This window comes from Enhydra lutris, unplaced genomic scaffold (assembly GCF_002288905.1).
Source record: "Enhydra lutris kenyoni isolate GAN:26980312 unplaced genomic scaffold, ASM228890v2 scaffoldscaffold23, whole genome shotgun sequence".
Lineage (NCBI taxonomy): Eukaryota > Metazoa > Chordata > Mammalia > Carnivora > Mustelidae > Enhydra > Enhydra lutris.
The window spans coordinates 29,507,108-29,518,620 of NW_019154107.1; the positions used below are offsets into that span (position 1 = coordinate 29,507,108).

The window sequence follows — 11,513 nt, forward strand, 5'->3', positions numbered from 1 at the left end:
TTTCTCTTTTTTTCCTTTACTCTTCTGTTTTGTTTCTTGAATTCCACATATGAGCTAGATCATATGGTATTTGTCTTGTTTGGATGGACTTACTTCACTTAGCATCATACTTTCTGGCTCCATCCATGTTATTGCAAATGGCAAGATTTCCTTCTTTTTCATGGCTGAATAATATTTCATTGTGTGTATATATACCACATCTTCTTTATCCACTCATCTATCGATGGACACTTGCATTGCTTCCATAGTTTGGCTATTGTAAGTAATGCTGCAATAAACATAAGGGTGTGTGTATCCCCTTGAATTAGTGTTTTTGTATTTTTTGGGTGAAGGGGCACATATATTTTTAAAAATTATTAACATATAATGAATTATTTGCTTCAGGGGTACAGGTCTATAAATCATCAGTCTTACACAATTCACAACACTCAACATAGCACATACCATCCCCAATATCCATCACCTAGCCACCCTATCCCTCCCCTGCCCCCCGCCCAGCAACCCTCATTTTGTTTCCTGAGATTGAAAGTCTCTTATGGTTTGTCTCCCTCCCTGGTCCCATCTTGTTTCATTTTTCCCTTCCTTCCCCCCATGACCCCTGCCCTGCCTCTCAAATTCCTCATATCAGAGAGACCATATGATAATTGTCTTTCTCTGATTGACTTATTTTGCTTAGCATAATACCCTCTAGTTCCATCCACGTCATTGCAAATGGCAAGATTTTGGGTTTTTTGATGGCTGTATTGTATTCCATTGTGTGTGTGTGTGTATATATATATATATATATATATATATATATATATATATATATAAAAAACACATCTTTATCGATTCATCTGTTGGTGGACATCTAGGTTCTTTCCATAGTTTGGCTATTGTGGACATTGCTGCTATAAACATTCGGGTGCATGTGCCCCTTTGGATCACTACATTTGTATCTTTAAGGTAAATACCCAGTAGTGGGATTGCTGGATTATAGGGTAGCTCCATTTTAAACTTTTTGAGGAACCTCCATGCTGTTTTCCAGAGTGGCTGCACCAGCTTGCATTTCCACCAACAGTGTAGGAGGGTTCCTCTTTCTCTGCATCCTTGCCAACATCTGTCATTTCCTGACTTGTTAATTTTAGCCATTCTGACTGGTGTGAGGTGGTATCTCACTGTGGTTTTGATTTGTATTTCCCTGATGCTGAGTGATGTTGAGCACTTTTTCATGTGTCTGTTGGCCATTTGGATGTATTTGCAGAAATGTCTGTTCATGTCTTCAGGGCACATATATTTTTATAAAGCTCCACAAGTAATTTTTTTTTAGATTTTATTTATTTGTCAGAGAGAGCACAAGCAGGGGGAGTGGCAGGTGAGGGAGAAACAGGTTCTCCACTGAGCAGGAAGCCTGCTGAGCAGGACCCTGGGATCATGACCCAAGCCGAAGACAGATGCCCAACTGACTGAGCCACCCAGGCACCCCTCCACAAGTGATGTTAATGTACACCTTTTGATAGAGAATCACAGTTCTAGAAAACATGTATAGTGTTTTTATAACTTTAATTTTTATATTTTAAATAAAAATGGACTTTCTGGTATATAGTTCTATGAAATTTTAACATTTGTTTTGAAATAAGAGTCACAAGAATTTGCAAAAAACAGTATAGGGAAGTCCTTTGTGCATTTCACCTACTTTGTCCTGATGGTAACATTTCACATAACTATAATACAGTGTCATAATTAAGGTCCACAGGCCTTAAATTTCATCAGTTTTACATGCATTTATTTGTTGTGTGTGTTTAGTCTGTATAGTTTTATCAAACATGAAAATTTTGTAAGCACTGCCACCACAGTTGAGACATAGAACTGTTCCATTACCACAAAGATCCCTCATGTTACCCTTTTATAGCAACAGCCATCTTCCTCCCCTCACCTTCCTGTCCCTGGGAACTCCTAATTTGTTTTCACATCAATAACTTTGTAATTTCACAAAGGGTATATAAATGGAATCATACAGTACATAACCTTTTGAGATTGACTTTTATCCTTCACCATAATTCCCTTGAGATCCACCTGTAGGACATAAGAGTTCTGGTTGCTGTGTATCCTTGTCAGCACTTGGTATTTTTTTAAAAGATTTTATGTATTTGACAGAGATCACAAGTAGGCAGAGAGGGGTGGGAAGCAGGCTCCCTGCTGAGCAGAGATCCCGATGCGGGGCTCTGTCCTAGGACCCTGAGATCATGACCTGAGCCAAAGGCAGAGGCTTAACCCACTGAGCCATCCAGGCGCCCCGATATTAGTATTTTTTAATTTAAGCCATCTAATAGCTGGGTAGAGGAGTCTCGCCATAGTTTTAATTTGCATTTCCTCGAGGGCTAATAATGTTGAACATCATACTTGCTTGTCATCCATCTATCCTCTTTGGTGAAGTGTTTTAAGTCTTGCCCATTTCTTAAATGGGTTAGTTTCTTTGCTTTTCCTTTTTTAAAATTATGTTCAATTAGCCAACATATAGTATATTTTCTTTGTGTCAAGTTACTGAGAGTTCTTTACATATTCTGGATATAAACCCTGTGTTGGATATGTGATTTACAAATATATCCTACCAGTCTGTAGCCTTTTCCTCTTATTTGGGTTTTTCACAGCGCAAAAGTTTTTTTTTTTTTTTAATTTTGATAGTCTAGTTTTCAGTGTTTTCTGTTATGGATTGTGCTTTTTAAGAATTCTCTGCCTAAACCTAAGTCATGAATGTTTTCTCATATGTTATCTATAAGTTTTATAGTTTTAACATTAAATCTGTAATCCATTTTGAGTTAGTTTTTGTATAGTATGAGGTTTTTGAGGTCAAAGTTCTTTTTTTTTTTTTTTGCATATGGATGTCCAATTGTTCTAACGCCATTTGTGGGAAAATATACTTTTTTCCCACTAAATTGCTTTTGCACCTTTGCCAAAAATCAATTGACCTTATATGTGTGGCTCTATTTCTATACTTATTTCTATATTCTGCTTTATTGATCTGTGTCTGTCACTTTGCCAATATCACACTGTCTTTATTCCTGTAGTTTTATAGTAAGTCTTAAAACTAGGTAGTGTGATCCTTCCACCTCTGTTCTTTTTCTTTCTCAAAATTGTTTTAGTTTTCTAGTTCCTTTGCTTTTCTATATAAATTGTAGAAAGTTTGTTTATATCTACAAAAAAGTCCTGCTGAGAATTTGATTGGAATTGAGTTACATCTTGTGCAGAAAATAGTTAATAGGCCAAATACTGCTATCCTTAGAAAGTCCTATTTGCGGGGTGCCTGGGTGGCTCAGTGGGTTAAGCCTCTGCCTTCAGGTCAGGTCATGGTCCCTGGGTCCTGGGATCGAGCCCCACATCGGGCTCTCTGCTCAGCGGGGAGCCTGCTTCCCCCTCTCTCTGCCTGCCTCTCTGCCTACTTGTGATCTCTGTCTGTCAAATAAATAAATAAAATCTTTTTTTTTTTAAGATTTTATTTATTTATTTGACAGACAGAGATCACAAGTAGGCAGAGAAGTAGACAGATAGAGAGAGGGGGAAGCAGGCTCCCTCCAGAGCACAGAGCCCGATGTGGGGCTCGATCCCAGGACACTAGGACCATGACCTGAGCCGAAGGCAGAGGCTTTACCCCACTGAGCCACCCAGGTGCCCCCAATAAATAAAATCTTTTAAAAAAAAAGTCCTATTTGCAAAGTTCACCTTTGTCTGGGCATCTGGGAAGTTGTCTGGTAAATAGTTCCCTACACTGCTATAAAACCCTCCCTTAATGCTAACTGTGCCTAAACTCTTTGTATAAACAATGTGGTTTATTCTGAACTCTCGCTTTCCTTTTGTGAGTCTGAAAGTTTGATACACGCAAGGCAGAGAGTGTTGACATGACCAGCTCCCGATAAAATCTTAGGCACTGAGTTTCCCTGGTAGATGGCACTTTATGTGTATTGTCACATTTCATTCTTGGAGGAATTAAGTACATCCTGAGCAGCTGACTCTATTGGGGTAAGACTCTTGAAAGCTTGTGTCTGGTTTTTGGCAAGTTTTGCTGATGTTCTCATTTACTTGATTTTTGCTTTCTATCTTTTGTTATAATAAATCATAGCCATGAGTATGACTATTTCCTGAGTCCTGTGACTAGGAATTGCTTTACCTTGGGGTGGTCTTGGGGACCATTAACACACATCTATGAGTGAATTTGAAAATAATTAACATTTTTCTGTGTTGAATCTTCCATACCAATGAATGTGGTATGTCCTTCATTTATTTTGGTTTTCTTTGATTTCTTTCTTTTTATTTTTAATTTAATTTTTTAAAAGATTTTATTTATTTATTCATTTGTCAGAGAGAGAGAGAGAGAGCACGCACAAGCAGGCAGAGTCGGAGAGAGAAGCAGGCTCCCTGTGGAGCAAGGAACCTGATGTGGGACTCGATCCCAGGACCCTGGGATCACGGCCTGAGCCGAAGGCAGCTGCTTAACCAACTGAGCCACCCAGGCGTCCCAATTTCTGTCTTTTTACCATGTAGATCCTGTACATGTTTTGTTCGATATCTACCAAAATATTTTATTTTCTTGGAGCTACTGTAAATGATATTTTTTTAGTTTAAATTCAGTTAGCCAACATATAGTACATCATTAGTTTCAGATGTAGTATTGTAAATGACATTTTTAAAAATGTAGTTTTCCATTTGTATATTACTAGTATGAAATACTGATATTTATGTATTGACTTATTAATTCTTAGGAGTGCTTTTGTTTTTATAGGTTTCTTGAGATTAGCTACATAGACAAATATGCCATTTGCAGTGGGGACAGTGTTATTTCTTTCTTTCCAATATGCGTGATTTTAATTTCATTTTTGTGTTTCATTGCACTGCGTAGGACTTCTTTTATGATGTTGAATAGCAACAGTGAGAGTGGACCACCTTGTCTTGTTCCTGATCTTAGGAAGAAAGCTCTTAGTCTTTCAAAATTAGTATGATCTTAACTGTAGTGTTTTTGTAGACACCCTTGATCAGGTTGAGAAATTTACTTTCCATTCCATGTTTATCATGAATGGATGTTGAATTTTGTCAAATGCTTTTTTCTTCCCACGTCTGTTGATAAAATCTTATTTGTTTTAGACTATTAATATGGCAGATTACATGGATTGATTTTCAAATATTGAAGTAGCCCCATTCCTGGGATAAACCCCACTTGGTCCTGGTGTATTATTCTTTTTATGTATTGTTGGATTTTATTTGCTAGTATTTTGTTGAGGATTTTTGTATTTGTGTTTATGATGGATGTTTCTCTGTAGTATTTTTTTCTTTTTTTTAAAGATTTTATTTTATTTTTTTGACAGACAGAGATCACAAGTAGGCAGAGAGGCAGGCAGAGGGGGAGGGGTGGGAAGCAGGCTCCCTGCTGAGCAGAGAGCCCCATGTGGGGCTCCATCCCAGGACCCTGAGATCATGACCTGAGTTGAAGGCAGAGGCTTTAACCCACTGAGCCACCCAGGTGCCCCTGTACTATTTTTTTTGTACTGTCTTTGGTTTTGGTATGAGAATGGTACTTACTTTAAAAAATAATTTGAGAGTATCCCTCTCTTCTATTTTCTGGAAGAGATGTGTAGAATTAATGTTATTTATTCTTTAAATGTTCTGTAGAGTTCACGAGTGAAGTTATTTGGGTGAAGTTTCTTTTTCCTGAAGTTATTGAGTGAAGTTTCTTTTTCCTGAAGAATTTTAACTAAGAATATAATTTCTTTAATGGTTATAAGATATTCAAGTTACCTATTTCGTTTCAGATGACTTTTGATTTGTGGTTTGTGGTTTTCAAAGAAATGGTCTACTTCATCTAAGTCTAATTTATGTGCATAGAGTTCTTCCTGTATTCCCTTATTATTCACTTTCATTCCTGATATTTGGTATTTGTGTCTTCTTTTTATCAATCTTGCTAGAAGTTTCTCAATTTTCTTGACCTTCTCAAAGAACCAGGTTTTCATTTCATTCATTTTCTTACTGTTTTTTTGTTTTCAGTTTTATTGGTATCTGCTCCAATTTTTTATAGTTTCCTTTTGCTTTGGGTTTAATTTGTTCTTCTTCTAGTTTCTTTTTTTAAAAATTTTTTATTTTTTAAATTTCTTTTCAATATACCAGAATTCATTGTTTATGCACCACACCCAGTGCTCCATGCAATACGTGCCCTCCATAATATCCACCACCAGGCTCACCCACCTTCCCAAACCCCCGTCCCTTCAAAACCCTCAGATTGTTTTTCAGAGTCCATAGTCTCTCGTGGTTCACCTCCCCCTCCAATTTCCCTCAACTCCCTTCTCCTCTCCATCTCCCCATGTTCTCCGTGTTATTTCTTATGCTCCACAAATAAGTGAAACCATATGATAATTGACTCTCTCTGCTTGACTTATTTCACTCAGCTTAAGGTGGAAACTTAGGTTATTGATTTAAGACCTTTCTTTTCTTTAATAGAAGCATTTAATGCTATACATTTCTCCCTAAGCATTGATTTAGCTACATGCCACAAATTTTGGGAGACATCCTCTTTGATCCCTGGACTGTTTAGAAGTTTGTCACTTGCTATCCAAGTGTTTGGAGTTTTTGCTATTATTTTTCTGTTATCGATTTCTAGTTTAATTCTATTGTGGTCAAAGAAAACACTATGATTTTAATTCTTTAAAAAATTTAAAGGGTTATCACTCAGGATATGGTCTGTCTTGGTGAATTTTCCAGGTGCACTTGAGAAAATGTGTGTTCTTTTGCTGTTGGATGGAGTGTTCTATAAATGTCAGTTGGATCCAGTTGGTTAATGTTAGTTTCTTCATTATCCTTGCTGTTTTTCTGTGTACTATTTCTGTTGCTGAGAAGAGTACTGAAATTTTCAATTATAATTGTGAATTTATATATTTTTTCAGTCTTGTCATTGTTTGCTTTATGTATTTTGAGGAACATACACATTGAAGATTAGTTATATCCTTTTTATAGTGTTTTATGACTTGCCTTTTTTCTCATGTAACAATGTTCATGTAATTGTGAGATCTTTCCAGTTAAAATGATGTATTTCTATATCATTTATGTTGACTACATAGTATTCTGTTCTTCAGCTGTCCTTATTTATCTAACCCCCTATTAATGGACATTTAGGCTATTTCTAAATTTTGCTCTTAGAAACAACCCTATAGTGAACATACGTATGCTTCCATTGTTCATGATTGTACTGTTGTTTTTCTGTATTAAATTACTAGGAATAGAAGTATTAGATCAATGCAATGCACCTTTAGAATATTTGTACATATAGGCACTGTCCTTCTGAAATATGCCCATTGTACTTTACTGAAGAAAAATGATTTTCTCATAATCTTACCAAGATAGAGTGTTATATTTTTTGCCATCTGATAAATGAAAAATTTTAATGTGTTTTTTTAAGTTGATATGTAGTGGCATTGGCATTTTAAGTAGTTAGGTCCATCAGTTTTTTTCTTTATGGTTTTAAGATTTGTTTCTTGCTTAGAAAAGTCTTATCCAGTCATATTTATTTTTTTTAATTTTTTTTTAAAGATTTTATTTATTTTACAGAGAGAGAGAGATCACAAGTAGGCGGAGAGGCAGGCAGAGAGAGAGGGGGAAGCAGGCTCCCTGCTGAGCAGAGAGCCCGATGTGGGGCTCGATCCCAGGACCCTGAGATCATGACCCAAGCCGAAGGCAGAGGCTTAACCCACTGAGCCACCCAGGCGCCCCATCCAGTCATATTTATTTAATATTTCTCTGATTTTTTTTCTAGAACATTTATAGTTTCATGTTCACATTTAAATCTTTGTCTAGAATTTATTTTGATTTTGGTGTCAACACTTATACACCTTCCCCCAGTGATTATCCAGTAATTCTAATACCATTTATTTGTTTTCTTTATCCACTGGCTTGAATTGACATATGTTTTTATTATTAAGTATAGCTGACTTACAATTTTATATTAGTTTCAGATGTACAACATAATGATTCAATAATTCTGTACATTACTCCATGCTCACCATAATAAGTGTAATTACCATCTGTTACCATACAGCATTATTATAATATTATTGACTGTATTCCCTATGCTGTACTTCTCATCTGTGTGACTTAATTGTTTTATAACTGGAAGTTTGTCCCTCTTAATCTTTAATCATGTATACTTGGGTTTGTTTATGGTCTTTCCAATTTTATTCTTTAGTACATTTGTCTATTCTAATATCAGTAGTATGCTGTTTTTATTATCATGGTTTGTAACACATTTACTGCCTCTTGACTTATTTTACAAAATATTCATGGTTCTCACATGTTAATTCTTCCAGGTGAGCTGTAGAACAGTTTTGTCAGTTTTTCAAAAACAGTCTGTTGAGATTAATTCAGGGAGAATTCACAGATTGCACAATATCAAGCTTTCCAAACCAGTTATGTCTGTTTTGTTACCAGGTCTTCTTTTTAATTTTAAGTTTTAGAAGATTTTCTTCATATTGGTTTCACTGACCTGAAAGGTTTTTTTCTTGGGTATTGAGGAATTTTTTTTTAATGTTATGAGTGTTATCCTTTTATCTTTAATTTTCAAATCTATTCATATATTGAGAAAGCAATTAATATTTTTTCTGTACTTATTTTGTATTCATCTACTTTGCTGAACTAGTCACGGTTATTTAGTTTACTCTTGGATTTGATTGCTTATACTTTATTTAGAATTTTTGCTTCTGTATTCACAAATAAGATTCCTTTGTAAGTTTTTGGCGCTGTCTTTATTAAGTTGTGGTACTAGGACTGTTCTAGCCTAACATAATTAGAAAAATTTTTCTATAGTACTAAGTTTAACACAGGAATTATTTACACCTTGGTGAATTGACCCATGAATTTATTGATGCATGGTGCCATTCGTGTGTATCATTCTTTGATAACTCTGATAACATTGATGATTATTGGCTTACTAAGGATTTATTATTATTATTGAGTCATTTTTGTGGTTTATATTGTCTTTAAAAATCATCCATTTTGTAGGTTTTCACAGTTATTGTCACAGACTGTATATGATATTCTTTTATAATTCTTTGTAATTATTTCTTTTTTCATTTAAAATGTGTGTGTTGTGTTAGCTTGCTTCCATGTGTTTGCATACATGTGCATGCTGTCTTTAATGTTACTTGCAAAGGTTTCGATAAGCTTTCTGGGCAAAGAACCAGCTCATGGATATATTCATATAACTTTTCCTTTTTAAAATATTTATTGACATCTGTTTTCATATTTGTTATTTTACTCTTAGTTTATTAAAGTTTATTTTGTTGTTTTCCCTAGTTTCTTAAAATGCATGCTTAGTCTAATTTAATTATTTCTGACTTCATAATAAAAGCTTTGAAGTACATATTTTCTTCTAAGTAATATTTCTGAGTACATCTCATTAATTTTGATAGTGTTGTTTTTTTCCTCAGTAATCTGTGTTTGCAATTTTTATTTCCTCGTTGTGTTTTTTCTTTAAGAATAGTGCTTACCATTTTTTAAAAACGCTTTTCTTTACTTTGTTTGGTTTATCCTTTTGTTGCCAATTTCCAGATTTATCATACTGTGTGTTGAGAATGTGACCTGAATGATAATTTCTGTTTTTCTTAAGTTAATGAGATTTTCTTCATGGCTTCAGACATAATGGATTTTTATAAATGATTCACTGATGTTTGTAGAAAATAGGTATTCTCTATAGAATACAAAGATCATTCTATCAATTAATTTTGACTTAATAATATTATATAATTTATATGCTAATTTATTTTTCTGCTTAACTTATCAAAGTCTAAGATCAGTGTGGTAACCATCCACAATCATTGTTTAGTTAATTTCTCCTGGCATTTCTTCACCCCCTCCATCTCACCTTAAACCCTCTGCCCCATACAATTTTTTAACTATAAATTAATATATGCTTATAATATGTGTGTATGTATTCATATAGATTTGTGTATATGTATATGAATAAAATCAACCATTTTCTTCTTATTCATCAGAGGTAACAACTATAAATAATTTAGTGTGTGTATCTTTCTAGATCCTCTTACGGGTATATTATCACTTTTATTAAGTTTTGACTATCCTTTCTTCAAAAATCTTAAATTTTATGAGTAATGCATGAATGTACACACATATAGGCATATATACATATAAAAGTGCAGTTTTTTAATGAATGTGGGTTTTATGATATTTTGTTATATTAATAGGTCATGCTGTACATATTGCTCTGCATTTTGTGGTTTTAAGAATGTCTTAGTAGGGGCACCTGGGTGGCTCAGTTGGTTGAGCATCTGCCTTCAGGCAGATCATGATCTCAGAGTCCTGGGATTGAGCCCATGTCGGCTCCCTGCTCAGCAGGGAGCCTGGTTCTCCCTCTGCCTGCTGCTCCCCCTACTTGTTCTCTCTCTCTCTCTCTATCTCAAATAAATAAATCTTTAAAAAAAAATAAGAATGTCTTAGTAATCTTTCCATATAATTATAGATCTACCTTATTTTTTTAAAGTGTTGCATAATATTCTATTATATGGATATAGCCCATTATTTAATCAGCTTCTCTAGTGAACCTGTTCTTTTAATTGCCTCTCAAGTATGATGAGATAGTTTGCACACTTTTAGTTTATTTCTGCTTCTATTTTTAGTCAAGATAACTGAGACCTTTAGATCTGTATTATTACTGTTTAATACATTACCTTCCCTACAATAATTGTTTTTGACATAGATATGTTTTCCTTAATTTTGTCCTGTATATCATGAGTCCTTTCAGTCTGAAGATTCAATCTTTCTTTGGCTCAGAGAAAATTTTTTTTGAAAGATAACTTTTTATTACTTTCATGTTCAGAAAATTCAACAGCATACACTTAGCCCAGTTTGGTGGCCAGTTCTTTAACCTTTGCTTTTTCCAACTTGGCAATGCAAACCACCAACTATATTTTATTTTATTTTAAATTTTTTATTTCTTTTCAGCGTAACAGTATTAATTGTTTTTGCACCACATCCAGTGCTCCATGCAATCCGTGCCCTCTCCAATACCCACCACCTGGTTCCCCCAACCTCCCACCCCCCGCCCTTCAAAACCCTCAGATTGTTTTTCAGAGTCCATAGTCTCTCATGGTTCACCTCCCCTTCCAATTTCCCTCAATTCCCTTCTCCTCTCCATCTCCCCTTGTCCTCCATGCTATTTGTTATGCTCCACAAATAAGTGAAACCATGTGATAATTGACTGTCTCTGCTTGACTTATTTCACTCAGCATAATCTCTTCCAGTCCCGTCCATGTTTCTACAAAAGTTGGGTATTCATCCTTTCTGATGGAGGCATAATACTCCATAGTGTATATGGACCACATCTTCCTTATCCATTCGTCCGTTGAAGGGCATCTTGGTTCTTTCCACAGTTTGGCGACCGTGGCCATTGCTGCTATAAACATTGGGGTACAGATGGCCCTTCTTTTCACTACATCTGTATCTTTGGGGTAAATACCCAGTAGTGCAATTGCAGGGTCATAGGG

At 35.2% G+C, this 11,513-nt stretch overlaps 1 protein-coding gene and 1 pseudogene across 3 annotated transcripts in view; one reads left to right on the top strand and one right to left on the bottom strand.

Annotated features, from left to right (window-relative positions):
- LOC111150430 (cyclin B3) overlaps nt 1-11,513 on the top strand; it is a 45,718-nt gene that overhangs the window by 20,118 nt on the left and 14,087 nt on the right. The gene's annotated exons all lie outside the window — the stretch shown is intronic.
- LOC111150432 overlaps nt 10,866-11,513 on the bottom strand; it is a 2,629-nt pseudogene continuing 1,981 nt past the window's right edge.